The sequence below is a fragment of the Sorex araneus genome, chromosome X (genome assembly GCF_027595985.1).
Source record: "Sorex araneus isolate mSorAra2 chromosome X, mSorAra2.pri, whole genome shotgun sequence".
Lineage (NCBI taxonomy): Eukaryota > Metazoa > Chordata > Mammalia > Eulipotyphla > Soricidae > Sorex > Sorex araneus.
This window is the reverse complement of record NC_073313.1, coordinates 134,990,623-135,006,506: the sequence shown is the minus strand read 5'-3', so window position 1 is coordinate 135,006,506 and position 15,884 is coordinate 134,990,623.

Here is a 15,884-nt window from a genome sequence, read left to right as displayed (position 1 = left end):
CTTTCTTGTGGCCTATTAAAACACCTTTCAATACTTCCTCCAGAAATATTGCTTCTCTGTGAACCACAACACAACACATTAACCTCTGTCAAGAAAGGTGGAACAGATTTATACAAAGGTGTTCATTTATTCCTCCACCTAACACTTTTTTTCAGTAATAATATTGTGCCATTTTTGCATTTATAAATTTATGATTTCAGGGGCAATTAATTTAAATGTTTATAATTGTATCTTCTTTGCTTTTTTATATGTAAGTATGATTTTTTGTATTTTTTCCAAAATTTTATTTTTTTAAAGCACTGTGAATTGCAGTTATTCATAGTTGGGTCTTTGACATACCATGTTCTGTCACCAATATCACCATCAGTATCAACTTCCCTTTTGGGAACCAGTGTTTCCAGCTTCCCTATCCTACTCTTACGGGTAGGGCATTCGCCTTGCATGTGGCCGACTCGGGTTCAATTCCTCCATGTCTCTCAGAAAGCCCAGCAAGCTACTGAGAGTATCCCTCCTGCACGGCAGAGCCTGGCAAGCTATCCGTGGCATATTCAATATGCCAAAAACAGTAATAACAAGTGTCACAATGGAGACGTTACTGGTGCCCACTCGAGCAAATCGATGAACAACAGGATGACGGTGCTACTCGTACCACCTGAGCCCAGGCCTGCCATATTGATAGGAATCTCTTAAATCTTGTTTTTTAAGTTTGGGTCTCGTGGTTTCAGTATTGTTGACTCTGTCTTTTCGATATTTAGCTCTAATGTTCTGTAGTACCACCAATGTACCTAAGTTCTCTTGACTCCTGTACCAATCGCTTCTCATCTATCATTTCTCTACTTCCCCTTTAGTCTATTTCTTTCACTCTTCTCCCTATAATCTTAGGCCAAGGGTGATCTAGACATCCCCCTTTAAATCATTGAATTTTCTCATCTACCTAACACCTTTTTTTTTTCTTTTTGCTTTTTGGGTCACACCGGGCGACGGACAGAGATTACTCCTGGCTCTGCACTCAGGAATTACTCCTGTCGGTGCTCAGGGTATCATAGGGGATGCTGGGATTCGAACCCGGGTCGGCTGTGTGCAAGGCAAATGCCCTACCCGCTGTGCTATCGCTCCAGCCTCCTACCTAACCCTTTTTATCTTCCTTTCATGCTTTCATCTTGGAAAGGAAATATGGCTACAAAAAAGAAAAATTGCTTAACTTTTACTAAATTCATATGACTAAAGATTCCATGGTTAGAATATGGAAAGATGGCTCTCATTGTGTATAATAGATATTAATTTGAGTAAATTTTCTTTGTCACATGGTAAGGACACATATTCCATCTCTCTTAATTCACTCTCTTGACATTATTCTTAGCACCACTGGATCCAAAGCAAAGTACCTTTCTCTGGGCAGTCTTTTACTTTTTAAACAAATCTGCCTGTTGTCATTGTGAACCTATGTTCTCATTTCAAATTGGAGTATTTTCTTTCCCCTAAATATCTCTGGATCTTGGCAGACTTGATGAAATAGCTATTAAAATATGAGGCAATTTATTTCAACAAGGAAACCAAAGCAGACTAAAGGGTAAAAATTTCCCTTGAATTCAGAATTTTTAAAAAGCCACATTACACTGCCTTGCTTCTTTCCCTCTCTGAGTGTCTGGGAATGAGACACTTCACTATCCAAAATTCAGAGAAGTACTAGGTCCAGGAACATAGAGGAATAGAGCTAGTGAGAGGCCTAAAATAAGCCAATTAGGTTAGTCTTATGATTAGGTGATTTGTTTGACCCTATTATCTAGCTTTGTTTCTAAATTTGTAGATAAAACATTGTTATTATGGGCCCTCATTCCTTCTAATGCTAGCTCATGGTAAGTTGTATATTTCTCAGCTTAGCTTCTTCATTGAAATTGGCAGTGTTAAGGCAGAAACCTCCTTAGTTGGGGTCATAGAACTTCAGGATTAGCCCCAGTTCAAGGCACTTTTAGGTCTCTAGGTGAATTCCTATGGATCCAGAATTTATTTATTTACTTATTCGACAAATAACTCCTATACCAACTATGTTTCGGACACTTCTACGCACCACAGAATGAGTGTTGTCAACAGATCAAAAGATATTTCAAAATATATAATCTAGAAGCAGAATAAGCAAAATAGAAAATAAACTTTCGATTTGAAATGTTATAGGAGGGGCAGGTGTGATAAAAATTTCAGCAATAGTTATTCTATATTCTTCAAGAATGGCATTGGACAGAGAGAGAGAGAGAAAATGCTGGCCATAGAGGCAGACTTGGAGTGGGGGTGGAGGGAGGGAAACTGGGGACATTGGTGGTGGGAAATTCACACTGGTGAAGGGACTGGTGTTGGAAGGGACAATGGTATGACTGAAATCCAATTGTGAAAAACTTTGTATTCTCATGGTGATTTAATTTTTTAAAAGAAAGAAGGAAAAGGTTTAATAAGTTTCAAAGCTTTTCTTATATTAATAAAATTTCTATACTTTCTAAAAAAAAGAATGGCATTGGTGTTTTACCATGGGTTACACTGAATCTTATAATGCTTCGGGTAATACAGTCATTTCAGAAAGGGTATTCTTCCATTCCAACAGCAAGGAATATCTTTTGATTTGCCTGTCTTGTATTTATTTTCATCATGGTTTAGAGTTTGTAACATGGGCTATTAGGGTTAGGGAGATAGTTCAAAGTACTGGAGTATATGATTTGCTTGGTGCAACCATGGTTCAATCCTTAATCCTACACAGACCCCATGCACCTATAGGAATAGCTTTAAACACATAGCTAAGTGTAGCCCCAAAGAACAATCAGGTGTGATCCCCTGAATAAGAAAAAAATATAAGTTTTCACCTCATTTGTTAAGTAGATTCCTATATATTTTATTTTCTTTGATACTTTGTAAATTAGATTGATTTTATCTATTTTTTTGTTTTGGAGTCATACCCAACCATGATCATCAATTGCTGCACATGGTTTTCCTCTGGGTCTGGCCTCAGGGAAATTTCCTGGTGGGTTTCAGGGGATCATACATAGTTCTGGGGATTGAAATTGGGTCAGCCAAATGCAAAGCAAGTACAAGCAAATGCAAGAAAGTACCTTACCTATTGTATAATCTGGTCCTGAGATTGATTTTTTTTGAGTCTTTAAATCATTTTCTACATGGAAGTGAATATAATATTGATATATTGGTTTTATAGCATAACGTTTTGATGTATGTTTATTGTTTTTAAATATTTGTTTAAAAGAATTTTAGGTTTTTCTATATATTATCAATTTCTAAGTGTAGTGATACTTTTACTTGCTTTTCTACAATATGGATCCTTTTTTAGTTCTCTTGTTTAATTACTGTAGTTAGGAATTCTAATATTGTGGTGAATAGTGGTGATAATGAGCATCCTCATCTTTTTTCTTTTCTTAGAGAAAAAGCATTGAACTTTTTACCATTGAGTATGATGTTAGTGATGAGTTTGTTCTACAAAGCATTTGCTATTTTTTTTTTCTTTTTGGGTCACACTCGGCGATGCTCAGGGGTTACTCCTGGCTCTGCACTCAGGAATCACCCTGGCGGTGCTCAGGAGACCATATGGGATGCTGGGATTCGAACCCGGGTTGGCCGCATGCAAGGAAAACGCCCTACCCGCTGTGCTATCACTCCAGCCCCAGCCTTTGCTATTTTGAGATAAATTTCCTCTATCTCAATTTTGTTGAGAGCCATTTATATTTAAAAAATTTGTATTTATTTTAAAGTTTTATTTTTTATCAAAACATTAATTTACAAGATTATTCATAATACAGTTACTTCCGCATAAATTGTTCCAATGCCAATCTCACCACCAGTGTGACTTTCCCTCTACCAATGTCCTCAGTTTCCCTCCAACTTCCCAGGCACATAATATATTTACTTCATATTGCTTGCTGCAACAAAACATTTATGAATTGGAAATAAAATTATCAGAAAATAAATCAATAAAATATAACTTGTGATGATTGATTGCTTTATGATTTTTACCAATGCAAATTTAGAAATAAAATAATTTAGTACAGTATAATATAATGCCTACTCTTATTTACATAAAAAAGTTTTCCATTCTGGCATCTAAAATAGATACAATTAAATATGATGACTTTGTAGAAACTATTTGGAAGAGTTCTTGTTTCTTCAATTTTCTAGAAGATCATGAGAAAAATGGGTAATAGATCATCTTTGAAAGTTTGACAAAAAATTACTAGAAAATACATCTGTACTTAGACTTCTGGTTTTAGAAAGACTTTTAATTACTGATTACTTTTTTAAATTCTCTTACAGAGAATCAGTATGTTCAGGTTTTCCATTTGTTCCTTATTCTGTCTAATAAGATTCTAAAAAGAAACCATACACTTCTTTTATTGGTGACATATATTTATTAATAGTAATCTTTAATGATGAATTTTATTTTTGTTTTATTTGTTGGAAAGTCTTCTCTATCATTTTTAATCCAGTTATTTGCTTTTTTGCCATTTTCCCCTCTGACTCTTGATAATGGTTTAAAATTATGTATTCTTTTAAAAATTAACCCTTTGTTTCATTGCTTTTTGTATTGTTTGATCTTGGTTTCAATACTACCTTACTTTCTATTATTTCCTTCCTTATGCTTACATTGGGTTAAATTTTTCATTCTTTTACTAGTCATTTAAAGTTTGAGTTTGTTATTTACTTGAGCCTTCATTTTGTTTTCTGATGTAAGACTGTATTGCTATGAACTTCTTACTACCTACTTTTTGGTGTCCTTATAGTCTAATTTATTGCATGTTCTTGCATGTATGGTTTTAAGAAATATTTGTTTTTGTTAATAGTTTTTACTCTTACTTCTTTGATTTACTTTTTAAATAAAGTTTCAAGTTTCTTGTCCAAAGTATAATTATAATATGAATTTCATAGTGTCACTAAAGTCACTGTCTGAGTATTGACTGTTATTTTTTATGTCTTTGGTTATTGCTTTTGCTCATTAAGCTTGATGCGTTTCTAAGTGGTTCCCCCATTGGTTTTCCAGTGTTCTTGCTGTGCTGTAGGTAAGTCTTCTAGTTGATTACTCCTGGAATATGCTGAGGGTTTTAAGCTGGAGGTTGTTCTCTGTCTTCTCTGCCTATACACACAAAACGACAGGAAGAATAACTGTGAGCAGCATGTAATTTGTTGAGTAGATATGTTGTGCAGTTCTGTAAGCAGCTTCCTGCTTCAGGAGCTGTGGTGTTGTCTTTTAACATGGTGCTGGTCAGGTGTGGAGGCTGCTAGGATCCATCTAGGAGGGAGCCGCTCTGCCTTCTATTCAAACCCTGCCTCTTCTTCAGAATCGTACCAGTGTTGTCAGCTACAGGCAAGTCTCACTGGGGATGGTGGAGTAACAAGCAGAAGGTCTTTTATTTAACTTTTGACTTAATGGGTTTTCAGTGGTCATGTTGGTTAGTCTCCAAATGTTTGAAGTTTTTTACAGATTTTTTTGCTTATAACTTTATATGATACTAATCTGTAAAGGTCTTTGATATGATTGCAATTTTCATAACTCAGTAGACGTTTGTTGTGCCTGTTCCAAAATATGGTTTATCTTGAAAAGTGTTCTACATGTTCATGAAAAGAGTGTTTACTTAAATTTTGGTGGTGAATTACCTGTATGTGTCTGTTATCTCTGGTTCTTCTATCATCTCACTTATGGCAATTGTTTCCTTATATATTTTCTGGTTGATTGATCTTCCCATATTTTGGTGAAAGTAGTTCATTAAATTCACCTAATACTATTGTGTTTTTAAATCACATTCCTCTGGTTTACCAGCAGTTGCTTTAAAAGTTGATGCTCCTTGAAAAGTTTCATGCTGAGTGAAATGAGTCAGAAAGAGAGAGACAGACATAGAAAGACTGCACTCATCTATGGTATATAGAATATCAGAGTGGGAGACTAATACCCAAGAACTGTAGAAATAAGTACCAGGAGGTTGACCCCATGGCTTCGAGGCTGGCCTCATCTTCCGGGGAAAGGGCAACTCAGAGAAGCGATCACCAACTACATTGTAGTTGAAGGCCATGTGGGGGAAGGGAGTTGCGGGCTGAATGAGGGCTAGAGACTGAGCACAGCGGCCACTCAACACCTTTATTGCAAACCACAACAGCTAATTAGAGAGAGAGAACAGAAGGGAATGCCCTGCCACAGTGGCAGGGTGGGGTGGGGGGGAGATGGGATTGGGGAGGGTGGGAGGGACGCCGGGTTTACGGGTGGTGGAGAATGGGCACTGGTGAAGGGATAGGTTCCCGAACTTTGTATGAGGGAAGTATAAGCACAAAAGTGTATAAATCTGTAACTGTACCCTCACGGAGATTCTCTAATTAAAAATAAATAAATTATAAAAAAAAAGTTGATGCTCTTGCATTTGCTGCATATGTTCAGAAGAATATCCCATAATATCTAACTTTATTTCTGTCTCTTATAAGCTTTTTCCATTTGAACTCTATTGTGTCTGATATATGTAAAGCCATCCCTGCCATTATTAGGCTACTATTTTCAATATGATTGTCTTCCAATTTTTACTATATGTTTCAGTGTTTACTGTGTCTCCAGTTAGCAGCAAAATATATTTTGTTTTATTTCCTCATCCATGGATCTACTCCTTGACTTTTTATTTATTATAACAATCCATGAGCATTTATTGAAATTACTGTTTTAGTAAATATTTCAATAAATTACTCACTGCTGGTGAAAATGTTTTCTTGTACAACCTCTGTGAAAAACAGTATGGAGACTTCTTGGTAAACTTATAATTGAACTGCCATATAACCCAGCAATTCCACTTTTGGGCATCTATCCTCAGGATATAAAAGCACTCTCTCTAAAGGACATATGAACACTAGTATTCATTGCTGCACTCAGCACAATAGCTAAGTTATGGAATCAACCTAGGTGTTCAACAACAGACAAATGAATGGATCATGAAGATGTGGTATAATATGTACAATGGAATACTATGCAATTTGCTCCAACATGGTTGGAACTGGAAGATATCATGTTAAGTGAAGTAAACCAGAAGAAGAAAGATAAACATAGGTTGATCTCACTTATCTGTGGAATATTGAATACTGGATAAGTAAATGCATTGTAGTAAAAGGGGGATGCCTAGATCTCCCTTGATCCCAGTGTTTAGAGAGGAGTACAGTAAAGGAAAGAAATCAAGGGGGAGAGTAGAGAATGAGAAGTAATGGGTTAACAGGCATAAAGACTTCAGTTATGTTAGTGATGTGAGTCAGGGGTATAGCCATATATCCAAAACACAGATTTCACAAAACTGAAAACAGATGACCTAAGCAGCATCCACTGAAACTTTTGAATGTGCTTGTCAAGTTAGCAGGAAGGGATGGGGTGGCATTGAGATGGGTAGGACTCTGGTAATACTGGTGGAAGAAGTTGACACTGGTGGAAGAATTGGTGTTGAATTATTGCATGCAAAAAGGCAACTATCAGTAACTTTGTAAACCATAGCTGTTGAATATTTTTAAATATAAAATAACAAACAAAAGTAAAATGGAGTTTAATGCTGAAATTTAGCATTAGTGTTTAAGAAGAGTTTGATCCAGGATTTGTTGATCTATGCTTTGTGCTGTAATAGAGCACGTGTAATTCCTGTGACATGTAATAGAGAAATAGTACTTGAGAGAGACATAATCCTGAACCACACAGTGTTTCACACATTTACAGGAGTGGTCTAGCTATATCCAAACCAGGGAGTCAATAACACTAACCCCAGGAGATCCAAACTACAACAACTAAGTATGTAATTATACCAAATTTTTTAATAAAAATTTTATTTTATTAAATCACCATGTGGAAGATTACAATACTTTCAGGCTTAAGTCTCAGTTATACATTGCTGAAACAACCATCCCTTCACCAGTGCCCATATACCACCACCAAAACAAAACTCACACAGTACACCTCCCATCCCGCCCCCCCACCCCCCGCCTTGTAACTGATAAGTTTCACTTTACTTTCTGTTTACTTTGGTTACATTCAATATTTCAACACAAACCTCACTATTATTGTTAGGAGTACCCCACTAGAGTCAGACCTGTTGTGAAGAGATATGAGGTTTTGGATTTCTGTACTTTAACAACTAAGTCCAGGGAGATTTCTTCCAGATATTGGATCATTGCAAGCTTGTAAACCCCATCTGTGGTCATCATAATATGGCGGTCCCCACGCCCTTCATCCCTGGAGAGAAAGAGGCGAGAGAGAGAGAGAGAGAGAGAAGAGAGAGAGAAATACCTTTCCCCTCCTGGGCGGGTACGGGGCCACGGCTTAGTTCTCAGGCTGGAGACATTCTGCAAGGAGCTGCCCATGCCAAAAGTGGTTTAGCTGGGTCTGGATTCACGCTCGTGCAGCTGTGGAGAGGCCACACATGCATGCGGCCCCTGGGATCACATCTCGGCAGCCAATTATACCAAATTATATGCACGAGGAGTGAGGAATGGGGAGTTGATGGAGCAAAACCTAGACACTGGTGAAGGGATGTTTACACTATTGATGGTATTGATGCTGGATCCTTGTATACTTAAAACTCAACTATGGAGTGAAGAATCCTGGCCGGCGGGCACCGCAAGCCGGAGAATGCTCTGGATCCCAAAATGGGCTGACAACACCGGGGTGCCCCAGATGGAGAAGGTGCAGCCTCTCCGCTTCTCTAGATGGAATCCTGGTGATACTGAGCTTCTACTAATATGGCTCTGGTATGTGGGGGCTGGGACTATTTCTCCAAACTCCGCACCTGAGCAGCCATGATCCCAGAGGCACACAAACCAATCCCGGAACACAGCGGCTGCTGGCAAAACTACCTTTGGACTTAATTACTAAAATACTAGAATTCCAAAACCGCACAGTCACTTTCTCGGCTGTGCAACATCATATGCTCTTCGTTATCAGCAATAGAAAACAAATGATCTACTGATGCCTTTTTGACAGGTCTGATTGTTAGGGGAAAAACTTCAAATAATAATGGTGGGTTTTCTGTTGAAAATTGAATGTAATCAAAGTAAAGTGAGAGTAAAGTGAAAATCATTTTCCACACAGTCAGGGTGGGGAGTGGGAGGGGGATATACTGGGGTTCTTGTTGGTGGAACATGTGCACTGGTGAATTGATGGGTGTTTCATCATTGTATGACTGAGACTTAATCCTGAAAGCTTTGTAACTGGTGGTTCAATAAACAAATAATTAATTAAAAAAAACTCAACTATGAAAAACTTCGTAAGCCACAGTGCTTAATAAAAAATTTAATGATAAAATACTTCAATAAATACATATGTAATAAATCAAGACATTTATTGACATTTTATATGAATATTATTTTTGTTTTTGGATCACACCCAGAGATGCTCGCGTTGCTGCTGGCTCTGCACTCAGGAACTACTCCTGGCAGTGCTTGGCGGACCATATGGGATGCCAGGGATTGAACCCTGGTCGGCTGCGTGCAAGGCAAATGCCCTACCTGCTGTACATTCATCCCTACCCCTTTACTTGATTTTTTGCTCTTTAGTTTTTGGGACAAACCTGGGCTTGTGCTCAGATATTTCTCCTGGATCTATGCTCAAGAATGATTCCTGGTAGTGCTTGGGGACACTATATATATGTGTGTTGCTGGGTATTGAACCATGACTGGCAATGTGTAAAGCAAGCATCTTATTTTCTATATTATCTCTACAGCTTATATTTGTATAGTTTGTTTATGTTTAATGGATATTTCCTTATTTTCTATGACAGTGTGTACTTTGATCTCTCCCTGTTGTATAGTGAGAAGCCTGTTTTCCTCTTGTTCATTGCTTCTGTTTTTCGTCTTGTTGTTACCATATAGTATACATCTAAAGTTCTAAGGAAATTTCCAGTTTTTAATCTAAAGTTACTAAATATCACATTTATTCTGTTAGAACCCATTGTTATGCTCACCCTTTTCTACATTTTATGCTTTTATATATCACTACTTCTAATGGAGTTTCCTTTTGCATTTTATATAAGACCATTTAAAAGCAAATTTGGTGGTAGTGAGTTTATTCTGTTAGCTTTTGTCTGTCTGAAAAAAATTTATCACTTCTGTGAATCTGAAGATAATCTAACTGGATCAGAGAATTCCTGGTTAGAAGTCTTTTTTATTCAAGACTTTATACATACCTGTAGAATTTTAATTGAGATATTTGCTGAATATCTTGTAAATCACTTGGGAGTACACTTATATGTGATTTTTGTTGTTTATTGTGATACTTTTGGGATGATCTTTCTCTCTGACCATCCATTTTATTTACAATGTTGCTTATATTTTCTTTTGGGGGACTTTAAGCTTCCCGGTTAATGGTATACATCGCATTCCTCATAATGGCAAAATGATCTGCTATTATTTCTGGAAAACAAAAAATCTTCCTATAATATTTGCCTTTAAATGGATTTGTGGGCAGGTAACACTGAAGTGCTCCTGACACCTACTGCCTAATCATCTTGTACCCAGACCTAGCTCCCTGACAATACTGCACTTTCATTTGCCTCCCTAACCCTTCCATAATCATCTGCTATGCTCCTCACTCCTTGTATACTCCTTTGCCATCTGTGAGCTCTCAAGTTCTTGCTGTGCCTCTGGCCACGGCCCAATATATTTCTTGTTAGAATTTGGGTCCTAGTACCACCACCACGACTTCTGCCAAGAAATACTAACCATACAGCACAGGCTGCTATAAATTAGTATATTCATAAGCACTGGCTTAAAATACTGGGGTAAGGAGTATCAACTCACTATTTGAAACTTAGAGTACCACTCATAATATCCACAAAGCATAACAGCCACAAATAATGAAAATGAAGGGATTTATATGCTTTAAAAGATAGGGACAGAGTACAAGTAAATTCTTAGCAAAGGACCTTAAATAAGGATTGGCATTTACCCAATTTTAATTAATTAATACATATGTTAATGAACATATGCAAAATCTTCATATATGTATTCAGTGCACATGGAACATTCTCCAGGATAGATCACATGTTGCTACATAATTTGAGTATCTACAAAGTCGCAAAATAAAAATCATATGAACTCTCTTCTCAGTTCACAGTGCCATGAAAGAAGAAATTAAGCAACAAAAATGTTGGGAAAGACCCAAAATTTGGAAATCAAGAAACATGCTGTTAAATAACAATTGGGTCAAGAGGGAATTAAAGAAGAAATAAAATAATTCCTAAAAATTAATGACGATGAAGACACAGTATCAGAACCTATGGAACACAGCAAATTCAGTACTAAGGGTGAAGGTTGTAGCAGTAAGGCTTACATCACAAAAAATACTCAGATTAATGATCTTGTCTTAATGCTTGAGAAACTAGAAAAAGAACCACAGAAGTACCCCAAAACAAGTAGAAAAAGGTTATAATAAATCGATGATATACAAATCAAAGGAACAGTAGAGAATGTGAATAAAGCCATTAGATTTTAAGAATACTAGACAGTAGAGATCAAAAAGGAGAAATTACAGACATGTGAGAAATACAAGATATTATAAGTAGTCATTATGAACATGCATATGCCAGTAAGTTAGATAATGACAAAGAATTAGATGAATATTAACATCCTTCTAGCTTCCAAGATGAATGAGGAGGACGTAGAAAACCCGAACAAACTAACCAGTAGTAAGGAAACAGAAACAGTAATTAAAAATCTCCCCCAAAATAAAAGTCAATGTCTCTACTGTTTACTAGTGTGCTCTACTAAAGCTTCAAAGATGTTTAGTCTGTATTCTTCAAGTTCTTCTAAAATATCAAAGAAATTCTACCTAACACTTCAATGAAGCCGACATTACCCTAATACCTGAAACAGAATGATTCCTAAAAGTGAAGATTACAGAAAGATGTCTTTGATGAACATTGATGCATATACATCAATAAAATCTTAACCAACCAAACCCAACAATATATCAAAAAAACATACATTGTGATCAAGTAGCATTCCAGTGATGCAGATAGTTAAATATATGCAAAATAATATAAAAAACCATTTAATAATAATAATTCCCATAATAAACCATGGAAAACAGGGCCCAAGAGGATTGGTCAATAGTTAGAAGATTGCCACCAGTGTTTGGAGGGGTGAAAGAGCAGTTAGGATACAGGATGACAATAATAGTTGGAAATGATCACTTTGGACAGGAACTGAGTGTTGAAAGTAGGTAATAGGATGTATCCGATAACCTTTCAGTATCTATATTGCAGACCATAATATCCCAAAAATAGAGAGAGAGATGGAGAGAAAGAGAGTGAAGAAAAGTGCCTTCCATAAAGGCTATTGTGGGGGGGGGACGGGAAACTGGGGACATTAGTGGTGGGAAATGTGCAATGAAGGGATGGGTGTTGGAACATTATTTGACTGAAATTCAATTGTCAGCAACTTTGTAACTAACTTAATGTGATTCAATTAAAAATTTAATTTAAATAAAATAAAAATTAATAAGAGTTAAAAAATTAAACCACATCAGCAAGAAGGAATATTGAAACATATGATTATATAAATATATGTAGATAAATCTTTTGATTAGAATCAATGTCTATTCATGATAAAATCTCTCAAAAACAGATGAATAGAAGGAACATACTTTATGTGATGATAATGTCAATTTATAGCAAACCCATGACTAACTTCATGATCCATGGCAAAAAAATGAAATATAGATTCTGAGATTAGACACAGACAAGAATGTACACCTTCTATACTTTTATTCAATATAATCTTGGAAGTACTCACCACAGCAACCACAAAATAAAAAAGAAAACAAGGTATCAAATTAGGAAAATGTTTAATATACCAGTATTTGAAGATTACATGACAATATGTGTAGGAGACCATAAATATTCCACTAAAATTTTCTTAGAAACAATAAACCAATAGGGGCTGGATAGAATGAGCAGGGTGCTTGCATTGCATGTGGTCTACCCGGGATTAATTTTCAACATGCTATATAGTTCTCCAAGCCTTTCCAGGAATGATCTCTGAGCTCGGAACTTGGAGTACGCTCAGAAATGCTGGGTGTGTCAACGGAAAGGAAGGAAAGAAGGAAGGAAGGAAGGAAGGAAGGAAGGAAGGAAGGAAGGAAGGAAGGAAGGAAGGAAGGAAGGAAGGAAGGAAGGAAGGAAGGAAGGAAGGAAGGAAGGAAGGGAGGGAGGGAGGGAGGGAGGGAGGGAGGGAGGGAGGGAGGGAAAGAAAGGGAGAGAGGAAAAGAAAGGGAGAGAGGGAAAGAAAGGGAGAGAGGGAAGAGAAAGCAAAGTCTCAGGTTAAAAAGTTGACACACATCAGCTACATTCTTCTTTTTTTTTTTTTTTGCTTTTTTGGGTCACACTTGGCGATGCACAGAGGTTACTCCTGGCTTTGCACTCAGGAATTACTCCTGGTGGTGCTCAGGGGACCATATGGGATCCTGGGAATTGAACCCGGGTCGGCCACGTGCAAGGCAAATGCCCTACTTACTGTGCTATTGCTCCAGCCCCCCAGCTGCATTCTTATACACAAGTCATGATCTAGAAGACAAAGAAATTTCAAAAGACTACTTCATTTAAAATAGTGTTAAAAAGCAACAGATACCTAGGAATAAACAAAGTCACCGATGAAAGAATTGTAAGAGGAAACCAAGAAACATAAAAATATTCCATGTTGATCCCAAATTTTAGCATTATACTGAGTGTTGTAATGAATAATAAATAATGGTGTGCATACATCCTTTTGAGTGAATGTTTTTTCTGTCCTGTGGACAAATACCCAAAAGTGAAAATGCCAGATCATGTGGTAGCTCAATTTTAGGTTTACTGAGAACTCCCCACGATATTTTCCTTAGGGGTTGAAACATACAACTTTCCCACAAGCAGTGGGTAAATTTCCTATTTCACCACGTCCCCATTACCAGTATTTTTGATATGTGCAATTCTCACTGGTATAAAATAGTACCTCATTGTAATCTTTAGTTGGATTTCCCTAATAATAAATAATGGGAGCATTTTTTCATTTGCCTGTTGGCCATTTGTTGATATTCCAAAGAGAAGTCCCTGTTCACTTCCTCTCCCCATTTTCATGGGGTTTTGCAATTTTTGTTGCTGATCTTTGTGAGTACATTATATGTTCTGGAAATCAACATTTTGTCTAATGTGTTGATGGCAAATATGTTCTATTCAGTATCTGTCTTTTGGTTTTAGCCTGCGTTTCTTTTGCTATGCAGAAAATCTTTAATTTGATGTAGTTCTATTTCTATGTGATTCTGTCACCTTTGCCAGTGTCATTACATAATTGAAGACACCTTTGAGGTCCAAATCTTGAAGCACCCTGCCTGTATTTTTCTGAATGCATTTTATTGGTCTGATCTCAAGGTCTTTGATATACTTGAATTGGCTTTTGTGTAAATTGTGAGAAGTGGATACAGTTTTAAGTTTTTGCAAACTGTTTTCCAGTTTTGCCAGTACCATTTGTTGAAGAGGCTGGCTTTGCTCCAATTCATGCTTTTATCACCTCTGCAAAAAATTAACTGACCATATATGTCGGTGTTTGACCTTGGATATTCTATTCTGACGCACTGATTAGAGAGAATATACTTAGTCTAATACAACACTATTTTGCTCACTCTGACTTTACAGTATAGTTTCAAGTTAGTAATGAGAACCACCCCCCAAGTTTCTTATTTTTCAGGAAAGTTTTGGCTATTTGCGTTGTTTAATGATTCCACACGACCTTTATAACTGACTGTTCTAAGTTCTTGAAGAATGTTGTATGAATTTGGATAGGGATTGCATTGAATCTATGCAATATTTAAGGTAAGATATTCAATTTATCAATTTTAATCCTCCCAATCCAAGAGTATGGAATAATTTTTAAATTTTAAAAAGATTTCCTTCTATTTCTTTTTTAAGTATTTTGAAGGTTTCCTCGTATGTCTCTCCCACCTCTTTTGGTAAGCCAATTCCCAGGTACTTGATTTTCTTGGATGATGTTTTGAATGGGATAGATTCTTTGACCTCTTTCTCCTTATTATTCATTGTTTATATATTTGAGTGTGACCAACTTTTGTGTACTGACTTTGTAGCTGGCTACTTTGCTGTATTGGTTTATTGTTTCTAGAAGCTTTTTGTGGGCTCTTTCAGTCTTCTGTTTATAATATCTTGTCATCTGCAAATAGAGATAATTTGACTGCCTCTTTTCTAATTTTGACTTTTTAATTAATTCTTACAGATTGATGTTGCTTGGGCTCCTAATGTAATTTTGAATAAGTGGACATCCTTGTTTTGTTTCTCATCTCAGTGTGAATACTTTCATTTTTTTACCAATTACAATAGTTGATGTGAGTTTGTTATAGTCTTTACTATCTTGAGCAATGTTTCTTCCACTCAGATTTTGTCGAAAGCTTTTATTATAAATGGATGCTGGAACTTATCAAAATCTTTCTCTGCATCAATTGATAGGATCATATGACTTTTATCTTTCCCTTTACTTATGTGGTATATTATGTTATTTTTTCTCATATATTGAACCATCCTTCCATCCCTGGGATAAATCCCACATGATTGTGATACGTGCATTTATTTGATATGCTGTTGGATTTGGTTTGCTAATATTTAGTTGAGTATTGATTATGATTAAGGAGATTGGTCTGAAGTTATCTTTTTTAAGAAATGTCTGTCTGCTTTGGGGATCAGTGCAATATTTCCTTCATAGAAGATGTTAGGAAGGATTCCTGTATTTTGATATTTTGGAAGAACTTAAGGATCAATGACAGAATGTCTTCTCTGAAGGTTTGGTAAAACTCACTAGTAAATTCATATGGACCAGAACTTTGTTTTGGGGAGGTTTTTGTTTACTATTTC